Here is a 12036-nt window from a genome sequence, read left to right on the forward strand (position 1 = left end):
TTGATTATTGATGAATTAGCCCTTAATATTTATTTATAACTAATGAATTGTATTTTAACATGACTTTTTAATAATTAAATTAATAAGCTTCTTATGTTACCATAGTTTACAGACATTTAATTTTATTGCATGAATGAGTAGTGGTTGGGTGAATTGACCACCTAAAGTCTTAATTAAGGGAGATACAGGTAGGTGGAGTGATGGGGGGTTGTGACTCGAGCATGGTGTTAGTGGAGAGATTTGAATGACAAGCAGGGGATAAGGGAGCATGGCATGGAGAAGAAAGAGGGAGGATTTTGTTTTTTTTTTTTCATAAAGAAGTAAGGGAACAAAGAGAGAAAGGGGAGGAAACTTGGACAATGAGAACTTCGACAGTGGGGTGGAGTTTGGAGCTTGAAGGGTGTTGGATTGATGACTTGGACATACTACAGTTGGGGTTTAAACTTGGTCTTAGAGCGCTAGGGAATCTATCTAATCAAATTCTCCTAGTTGATAGGGCGTCATATTTAGTTTACCCTCCTAGTTGATAGGATGACATATTTAGTTTGGTCTCAGTAGGGGTATTACAATGGAGCCAATATAAACAAGTATTTTCTTGTCAATTTTTATTGCTAAATTATTTGAAGTGCATATGTCATTCAATATGAAAATGAAAAGAAAAACACTTGGAAATGAATAGAATAAAAATGTGGAAATTACAATAAAATGTTGTTTTTTTTCTTCTTTTGTTGAGTAGCTTTTTATACAAACTTTGGATCTTCAAAAAAGATCTCAGATAGAAGCACACACTTAAACAATAAAAAATGAACAACCATTAAAAAACAAAGTTTAAAGAAGATGTTGAAACTAATAAAAAAAGAAAGCTAAAATCATGATAAGGAAAGTAAATAAATTAACACAAAAGAAATGGCAAAGATAAAACAAAAACTAAATTAGATATATAAAAATGTAAAGGCTTGAAAATATTGTCCCAACAAAAAATTTAAAAATAAAGTACAAACACAAAAAATAGCACTTATAGGAAAAAAATTGAAGCCAAGTTATGCTAAGGTTGAGACAAAAGGAAGAAAAAAATAGAAAAAAAAATATAAAAGAACAAAAATTTACTTCAAAAAAATAGGGTGTTGTCTAATCATTAAATGTTTCCTAAAGTTTTTGGCTAAATTTGTGTTGGTCAAATCTTAATCTTCGTTGTTTAAAATGAATTTTTGACTTTATATATGGATTCATTATTCTAAAAACTACTTTTTGACTTTATATATGGATTCATTATTCTAAAAACCACTGAAACACTCTAATTGTGGGAGTTCACAGCTCAAAATTATGATTCCAACAAATAACTACTAAATTATAAACAAATTAAACAATAAAATATACTAGAAAATTTTCCAAATAGATAACATCTAAAATCCTCTTTGGAAACTCCAATTTGCATATAATAACCAAAATTCCCATTGTGCAAAGACCTCTGCATCAATTATAGCATAATGAAATAACCCAAGAGGTGGCTCGTAAATCTGATAACATAGCATGTGACTGAACAACTAGAGACCCGTACGACGAGGCCTGGATGAGGCATTGGTGCAAGATAGATACAAATGGCATCAATCACGAGACTACATGCGATAACAATTTTATCCCCAAATTTTATCATTAAGCTCGTTTAACAATTTGACAGTATTGGTTCACCAATATTAAAGGTTAATAGATATCAATTTTTTGTTCTCTCTATCTAGCTACACAATAGTAGTAGAGGTTCTTAGCTTTACTTACCTTAACATATCTACGTATAAAAACAACATTAGAATAATTGTAACAAGAGATCTTTTAGCCATAGAGATTATGTTGAAATGTAACTCAGTCGTTGAACACACAGTTAAAACAAGTTAACAATGAAATAAATGTACATGGACATTATCCATACCCTCTGTAATGATCTAAAGGAAGAGTACCGTTTTAACTAGGTACAAATGTGATTCTTGCATTTGTGGGTGTTGTCTCTGCATAGGAGTGAATAATGACCAATCCAAGAAAACAACATAACTAAACAACTTTTTCCAAAATCCATTGCTAAAGGATCTCCAACAATATCTCCAACAATAGCTCCAACTATGGGATTTCGCAACAATGTTAACATTTCATCCATTAAATTACACCAGGCACTGAAATTGTAGTCCAAATGCCAAATCCTTTTATACATTCAACCTTAGTTTTCTATAAGTCACATAAAATATACTTAAATTTAAGCAAATTAGCTACATATATCAATATTTAACCATATATTAAATTTTTTACTCTAAATATTAAGGTGCATATCTGAGTACCAAATTTTAAGTCATAGTAAACTTTTAGAATCAAAGATTGAAATTTTAGCAGTATAAAATATTTGTTATATTAGACTTTCTGGTTAACTCCATGAAGGAGGTCGCAATGAAATTTAACAACAAATTGTTCATAATGGGGTGTTTTTTCTCGTTTAATATAGTTTAAAAAATTGCAAAACGACTAATAATCTTTGGTTGAAATTGTAAAGTTTAATGAAGGAAATGTGAAAACCATCAAATTTAACAAATAATTTGTTTCAAAATTCTAACCTTGGTAAGATATCCCAACATACATGTTTTAAGCAAATCTCTTTCCTAAAGCCAAATGACTCTGGTCATTAATAAAAATACATTAATTATTCTATTATTTTATACATTCATTCATTAATAGAAATTCATTTATTATATCATCCAATTAAAAATAAATCATAGAAACAAAAACATCTGATAATTAAACGGCACCTTTATAAGTCATTATTGATTTGAGGCTTTTGCGATTTATATTTTGTGTAGAGTTATCTTTATGAGTCATTGCATTCATATCGTTGGAATCGACATTTTGAACCATCCTGTGTGGTTCATCATTAGGATAGATCCATGAGTAAATAAGACAGATCTCAATTGAGTCAATAAATAAAGGTATGGGCTAGGATGGGAATGAATGGCAACCGACAAGTTTTGAAAGAGAGTGAATAAATTAATGATGATTTAATTTAGTTTTAATTTCAATACCTAGTTTTCTTTTTAAAGGTTTAAAGAGTATTAATGATAGTTAATATTTAAAACTATAATTGTTATCAAGATTCTTTACTTTACTAATTAATAATTATTAAAAAAATGAAAAATTTATACAAACTTTTTCACAATTAATTGCTAATAAATTAATTTTGTTTATTGATAATTCATAATTGACTGTAGTAATTAATGGTTAATAAAAGTATTAATACGTTGTTTAAAATAGTTTTAGCTTAAAATGAAAGATTAAAATAAAAAATTTAATGAATAATAATTAATACTTATTAATGTTATTTCAAAGTTATTAATGAAAATAAATACTTATTATTTTCATTATTACTTTTTAAGATTATTAATTTTTATTATTACTTTTTAAGATTGAAATTAAAATTGAATTTAATGTTTAAAATCAAATTAAAATCTTGTTAAAATTAAATTGAAAATTATAAAATTATAAAAAAAATTATTAATTTTTATTAATCCTTTTTAGGGTTGGTAATTTATACACTAAAAAGAAGACGATGAAATGCCAAATTAAGTTAGAAGAGGGCAGGAAGCTATTAGGAGAAGGTGCAATTGAAGATTAGAGTGGAAATCTAATTATCACTTATTTTTCAACCATGATCACTGGAGAACCCAACATCAAAAATTAATTTCTTAATAGTTAACTAATTATGAAAAAATGACAAATCAATAAAGTAGTAACTAAATTATTGAAATAAAATTCATAAACTGTATATGCACCAACACTATTTCCATTGCCACTATCCCCTGAACAAAAACTCTAGATGCAAATTACTACGTGTTTCACTAATCTCACACATTTCATATCCATCCAGAGTTTGGCTTATAGCTTATGGACTAAACTCTAGATACAAATTTCTACGTGCTTAATTAATCTCAAAAATATATATATATATATATTCAAAATCATAGTTATCATTTTGGCGAAAAAAAAAGGGAAAATCCATTTACATGTTCAAAATTACAATGGAGAGAAAAAATTCCAAGTTTAAAATGGACGATTTCGACTGGGTAGCCAACTCCAAGACTAACTCATCTAACTCTCCATATAAATTTCAAATCGCCACCATTTAAGATCCATCTACACCGTACTACGCTAACTTTAATAAAACTCCAAAACAACGCCATGCTCTATTATAATTCCACGTTGTCGAAAAAAGAAGGGCATAAATTCTTCTAGAAGGGGCCATCCCACAGTCCTCGGGGGAAGTTGAAGCTCCTCCTTCGCAATAAAGAAAAGCACCACACGACCAAGGCCCCTGCTACTAACATCCATATCATCAACTTGCTCTCCATTGCATTGAGAGAATTCGCAGACCAGTGAAAATAAAAGGAGAGGCCATATATATACATAGACGAGTTGATTATGTTTATTAGTTGAAGGTACTTGAAAATTCTTATTTGCCTTTTTCCTAACTATTGATTTTCATTTAAATGTTTTTGAAGTGCATGGAGGGAATAAAATATTTGATGTGCGAGTCTTTAGGTATTTAATCTCTTTAATGCAGGTTTCAAGAGCATGATGTCTTCTTGAGATATTTATGGAGACATTTATTTTATTTAGTGATGAAAGATGTAAAAATTTAATTTGTTAAAAAAAAATATAAAAAATTATTTTGTGGGAAAATAAACAAATTTATATTATTAAAAATTTTGTTTTATTTTATTTTATCATTAATATTATTTAAATACGGTTAAAATTTGACACTCAAGAAAGAATTACAGTCTTTATCTATTAAATATTAATAAGAAGTATGAAGGATTAGAATGATAGAGACTACAATTAAGATCTCAAAAAAAGATGCATTTTGTTCTTATTTCTAAATGTGACTAATTAAAAAGATTAACACAAATTAAATCTCATCACAAAATCCTCTCTTCTGAAAATATATTTTCAACAAGTTCACTATTAGTTGAGATGAGAGATTAAAATGATGGTGTTAATACAAAGATAAATTAAAATTGAGAAATTAAAATGTTTTATTTCAGTAAACTAAAATTAAAATGATGGATTAAACCCTTCTAATCTAAAGAATGCACATTGAATCAATTGAACCTTTAGTAACTTGATCGCATGGCTATGACAAAAGGCTCTGTCTACTAGCAGAAACTTCTCACTTTCAGCCTGCCAAAAATATGACGCTAGCGTACATTTGCTTACACATTTATTTTTCATAAGCTTCAACGCACAGAGATGTGAACAATCCCTCCATCTTCATCTCAAAATCTCTTTTGATAGCAACTTTTTTGGCGTTGGTTTCTCTCAAAAAAATTATGAGTGCCCTTACTAGGTATTTTTTATGGTGGTGTTACACGATTGTAGATAGATCACAATAATATGAGTAGAAAGGAAATTTGAAACAAACAAGGAGGGAATTTAATTATGAAAAGATTTGGATCCAAAGGCGGAAAACATTTGAATTGTCTAACATCAAATCAGATGGAGCATAACCAAGACAGCTAAGACCATATGGGATTTCTTCCCAGAGGGACACCTTATGGCGTAATTATAAAATAAAGGGGTTTTATGTTGGTTTGATAACTGAATTAGAGTAGGTTTTATCACTAACAATTACCCCAAAAAGTGCAAACAAACGATGATAGGATTGTTAAATTGAAAATGTTGTACTTTTGTTTCCATAATCAAGCAAATAAGAAATGATATATTAAATTTACGTTTTTAAGTGTATTCTTTTATTTTATTTTTAATATATATATATATATATGTATGTGTGTGTATGTGTGTGGACAAGTACTAAGTTGTGTGCATTTTAAGTTGGATTAGTAAAGCCAATATGTTTTGAGATACATATCAAAAAATATTGTGTCAATATCCCACTTATGTTTATGAATACGAACATAGAAATATTCCCAACCAATTGCAAAACATGTCATTTCTCATCCACTCATTGTCAATTTTGAAGTCCCCTATTTTTGCAAGGCACAAATACAACTTGAGTGAGCCTAATGGTTAAGAGCATGTGTTTCCTCCTAAGAGGTCACAAGTTCAAATCTAGATCAAGCAAGAGTATATACGCCTCCATAGACTTTAGCAGTCAAAACAATGCATGGAGGGGAGGTCATTTGTAACACAAACAATAGGATCTCCTACACTAATTTGGTATCTAGTTTGGCTGTGACCTTAAAATTAGATTCTTATTATTAGTATTATTAACAAAAAAAAATTAAACTAGAAATAACAAGAAACACCTAAAAGCATAGATTGATGGGTACTTTTATCTCCATCCAAGTCATACTGATAGCCATTAGAACCCACATCCTAATCATCCCATACTTTTCAAAGGAAAGTATGTGTAACCCCATATCCATAGTCCAAAATGTTTAGATCCTTATTGTCCCTAAACCCAAAAGGCACCCATGCAACATAGCAAAAATGATATATTGAAATTTTCCAAAGCCTACATTTTATTATAAAAAAAAAAGTATCAATGAATCTTTACACAAGAATGAACAATGTCTTTGCCATATCTTTAGCGAAAAATTTTCAAAATATTATCTTAGTAGACATTTAAATAAATGTTCATATAAAAAGACACAATGTTGAAGTTATCTTTAGACAAATTTATGAGAAATCTGCCACAACAAACAACAAAATAATGTTATATAATTGTTCCTAAGAGAATTTAGATGTTCAAAATGGCCAACTACTCGCAAATAAACAACATAGCCACAAATATTATTATGTTACTTACCAAAACTCAAATGTCAAAAGCAATCAACTACCTCTAATATTAAACAACATAACCATAGATTCACTTCTTCCGATAACAATGAGAATGCTTCTCATTGTAGCCAATAAAAAATTATTCCTACATATGCAAAAAATAAATTCAATATTCCATTATCCTTAATACAATCCTAACGAAACTTTGCTAGATAGTATTGAAAAATAATGATTATTACTTATTATATGTTGAAGAAGATAGTATTGAAAAATAATGATTATTACTTATTATATGTTCTTCAACGAAATCTCTTAATGACTCATTGCCATAAAAAATCAATTCAACAAAAACTGGAATGGTGCTTACAAATGTATTTTCTTAAAAGGAAGAGGGTAACGCTATACTTAATGTTCCATGCTATGACCTTGATCATAAAGTTTACAAAGGCATAAGGTAATAATCTAAACATTGAAGTTAAACAATTCGACGAGGGGGACTTTCGCAATATGCACTACTAATCCCCAGTTTAAACCTTGGAAGGAGACCTCAAGAAAGTTTTCCTTCAATAAGATAAACAAAAGTTTTATTTTCTATGCCATCTCCATTGGTAACTTCAACAAATTTTTCAATAACCACTTCAAGCACACAACACACCATTATCACCATTAGAAGCAAAAATATTATTTTGATGTGCAACTTCAAGCCCTTCAGTAGTATCTTTAACAAGTGATATATCAATGGATTTGCCTTTGTTTTCCTCTTGTGCATCATCACTATTGCTAGGATATAAACTCTCTTTTGTAGGTTTTGTGGCCTTATTTACAAAGTCATGCACCCCATCACTTCCATCGTCTTTTGGGTTACTTACCTCAGATTGACGCTTCAAAAACAATTCTTTTTTTTACTTCAATTCATCAAGCTAGAAAGAACATCACCAATTGTTGAGGGGGCTTTGAGACCAACTTTTTGAAATGGATACAAAGAATCGATAAATAAAGAAATTATCTTTCAACTTTCCATTAGATGACCCTTTGGCCTTCTTATACTTTTCCTTGGAGTCGAGACCTAGGAACCAACCTACCGAATATTCATATGGAATATTTTTCTTAATATGCTGCAAATCTTCAAGATGACCCTTTGGCCTTCTTATACTTTTCCTTTGGAGTCGAGACCTAGGAACCAACCTACCGAATATTCATATGGAATATTTTTCTTAATATGCTGCAAATCTTCAAAATTCTTATGTGAAACATTTTTTGCCTATTGAGGTGTAGGGGTAGATTCCTTCTCTACGGGGAAAAACTTTTGAAAGTATGAGAAAATTTGGTCACGAGTTATGAACCATTTTGTATAAATTGACACATAATTCTCAAGCTGTCTATGTATCCTAATCTCCTCCCTCTCCTTCCATTCTGCTTCCCTCTTCTCAATTTTGAGCTTTCTATCCATGTTTCCATCTCCATTCCTTTTCCTTTGACCAAGGTTCTTCTTCTTTCAATTGAAAATCATTCCTCAACTGACTTATATGATCCCGAACACTTTTCATCTTATCAATTGTAGAAATCTTCTCTTCAATAGGGGTTGGAATATTAGAGATTTGTGTAATTTCCTTCTCTTTCGATGACTCACTTTGTTTCCTTTCCTCTTCTTGTTTTTTCTTGACTTCATTCAAAATTTGATCTTTCTCCTTAATTTTTTGAAGTAATGCAGATTGAGAACTTTCATATGTAGACGACTTCTCTATCTTGGTAGTATACTCAGAGACAAAATCCCTAGAATTTGTCCTAAGAGGTATAAGAAGTATGTGTTATCATATATTTGTTTCTTTTTATCTCTTTATCAATTTCCTCCACACGAACATATGGGAATTTATCTCGAAGTAATCTAGCCTCTTGCCACATTCACTCTTGATATTTGTCTTCGATTTCATTTTCCTCCTTAATGGTATTCTTCTCATCCAATACAAACTTGAATTGCATGCTCAAATATGAAAGATGGTTCCTGGCATCAACAATCTGGGAAGACAAAAGAGTTCCTACCTTGATTCCTTCCACTGACGAGTGAATTGATTTCCTATGCCCTCACTTTTAAGGCATTCATCTCCTCATAAACATTCGAAAGTTTAATGTTCAAATTATCTCATGAAGGTCTCTCTCACCTCTTCACTCTTGTGACAGTATATTTATGAACATTTTCATACTAATTGCAACAATGTTAAATGTCATAGTTGCAACAAGGTAAGAAACAGATTAATTGTTGAAATAAAATATTGCAAATGAAACTATGATAAAAAAAATTATCTTCTTCTAAATGAAAGCCACGCTTTGGCTGCCCTATGAGCCAAAGAGTACAAGATCAGACTTGAACGAATGCCACTGGAGAAATTGCACCATCACGACCTATTCACTACCAAACCAAAGCCTTTGTCTGGGCTTGTGGCGACTCAAACTTGATAGGCTCCAAGCACTATTTAACGACATCTTAAATGGAAGAAATAAACCCATAATATGCGGTGATGGAGCTATGTTTTCCACACATTTCAGATCAACAGTTAAAACTATTTCAATCGATCGAATGGAGAAGGGAAAAAGAGTACATGAATCTCGTTGGGACAATATTCAAATTTAAACGCTTAGAGACATAATTATATAAAAAACTATAAAGTAAAGTATATATGTTTTTTTGCATAAATTATTTAGGATAATGTTTCCTTATGATTATGATTTTCATAAAAAATTAAAACTACATCTAATTGGTTGAGTTTATGCAAGGGCCAACTCTTTTACTCTACCCACTAAGATGCTATCTTTAGGATTGTGCAAAGCTAGGTCGAGCTAGTCAAACATGTTAATAGTAACACATTTGGCATATGTGGAAGTCAACCTTTTTATGGACCATTAATTATGTAGAATTTTCTTGTAGATTCACAAGCTCATGCAATGTACTAAAGCACAAGACAATAATCTACTTCTACTTTCAACCAATGGAAGCCAATAGATCGATGAAAACAATATGAACAAGAAGAAGATAAATCAATGGCACATACCACAATAAGTTTCTACGGGGAAAGCCACTACTCAAAACATTGCCTATTTGTATTGCATTAATCAGAAACATGAGTGAAGATACAAATCTTGTTCTCACAAGAACAATTCCACACAAGTATGTTCAACTCTCTGCCTCACAAGCCCACTTAGACAATACTTAGCCAATTTCCACTGCCTGCCAAGCTCCTATTCTCTTGCAAAATTCCTAGGATGAATAGCCCATATTTAAAGGGAATTCATGCTTCAAAAGTAGTGCAATCCTAAATTAGGTCCTTTTCCTGATTGCATGCATGATATTTACAACTCAGTAAATCATACAATTGGTAGTACATTGTCCCTTCACTCTAGTCTCAACTGGGTCTTTCACTGAACTGACATGCATGAGTTTCTCATGAGGTAATCTTCAGTTAAATGGAGTAACACTTGTGGATGCATCTGTGCACCAACTGATTGTTAATCCTCTATTATTTCCACAAACAGTTAGAACTAATTTAACTAACCATAACTCAGTAAATTGAGTTAATCTAATCACAACTCAAATAAACTCATCCTAGACCCCTAAAATTTAGGGAGAAAATATACATGAGTACAAAAATACTTCCAGCTCGAAATTCCTAAGATAATTAAGTTAATTAAACTTAATTAACTATTTACAAGCAGCTATGAGAATAGAATTCAATTTTAATTCTCAGTTTAATTCAAGGACAAATTAAACTAGAATTTCTTGTTTCCATTTCTTAAGACTCCCTCTCATCAAGAAAAGGATTATCAATTACCCTGATCCTGTCTCTGTGAAACTTGAACTTACATCTTGACAATGCCTATGTCAAAATGTCAGCATCTTTCTCCTATGTGGGAATGTACTATAACAACATAATCCACCTCAATACACAATCTCTAAGATGATGATATCAGATATCAATATGCTTGGACTGATCATTAAAAACTGGATTTTCAAAGAGTTTGATACAACTCTGATTATTGCAGTAAATCACAATTGGATCCATCTGTTGACCAAACAAACTAACCAGGATCTTCCTCATCCAGATGGCCTCACATGTTGCCTGATTCACAACCATGTACTATGCCTCTGTCGAACTGAGTGTAATCGATCTCTATTTCCTGCTGTACCAAGAAACTATCGCTGGCCCAATAGTAAAAATACCTCTTGATGTGCTCTTCCTGTGGGATGGACTCCCTGCCCAATCTGCATCAGTGAATCCTTGAAGCTTCACTCTCTCTGTTTGTCTGTACCATAATCCATATTGAGAACTGCCCCTGAGGTATCTCAACACATGCTTTTCTGCCTTCCAATACAACTTGGTATGGCTAACCATCGCTTGACTAAGTTGGTTAATTGTATAGCACATATCTGGTCATGTGTTCTCCAAGTACATGAGTGAACCCACAAGTTGCCTGTAGACAGTAGCTTCCACTACTTCCCCTGAAGTAGCATCCTCTTTCTGCCAATTACCTACTAAAGGAGTCTTCATGAGTTTGCTTCTCTCCATACGGAGTCTCTTGGGTATCTCGTTGGCATACTTTCCCTGAGACACAAACAACTCCCAATCATCCTACCATACTTCCATGCCCAGAAAGTAATGCATGAGCCCCATGTTCTTCATCTCAAACTCTCTTTCAAGGTCCTCCTTGCAAGACTTGATCAGTTGATCATCACCTGTCAGTATGAGATGATCAACATAAAGTAAAATTATGAACGATTTACCTTTCACCACTATGTGGTATAGGTTTGCATCTACTTCACTCTTCGTGAATCCCAACTCGGTGAAGTAGTTATCTATCCTAGTGTACCAAGCACGAGGTGCTTGATTAAACCCATACAACACTCTCTTGAGGTGGCACAAATGTGACTCATGGTCAAAGGTCTCAAAACCTTCAGGTTGCTCTTAGTCATTCCATTAAGGAAGGTTTTCTTTGCATTCATCTGATGTATCTTCGAACCCATCTACGCTGATAGTGCCAATATAGATATGATTGATAAGTACCTTACAACAGGAGCAAAGGTTTCATCATAGTTAATCCCGTCTACCTGTGAAAAACCACGGGCCACAAATATGGCCTTATGCTTCTTCACACTACCATCTGCAACTTGCTTTACCTTGTAATGCCATCGGGAGCTCACCACTGACTTGTCCTTTGGTCTTAAAACCACATCCCAAACACTGTTATGAACTATGGAGTCATACTCCTCCACCATGT

Source organism: Pinus tabuliformis, chromosome 8 (assembly GCF_031772625.1).
Source record: "Pinus tabuliformis cultivar Carrire ecotype Pingquan chromosome 8, CPIR1, whole genome shotgun sequence".
NCBI lineage: Eukaryota > Viridiplantae > Streptophyta > Pinopsida > Pinales > Pinaceae > Pinus > Pinus tabuliformis.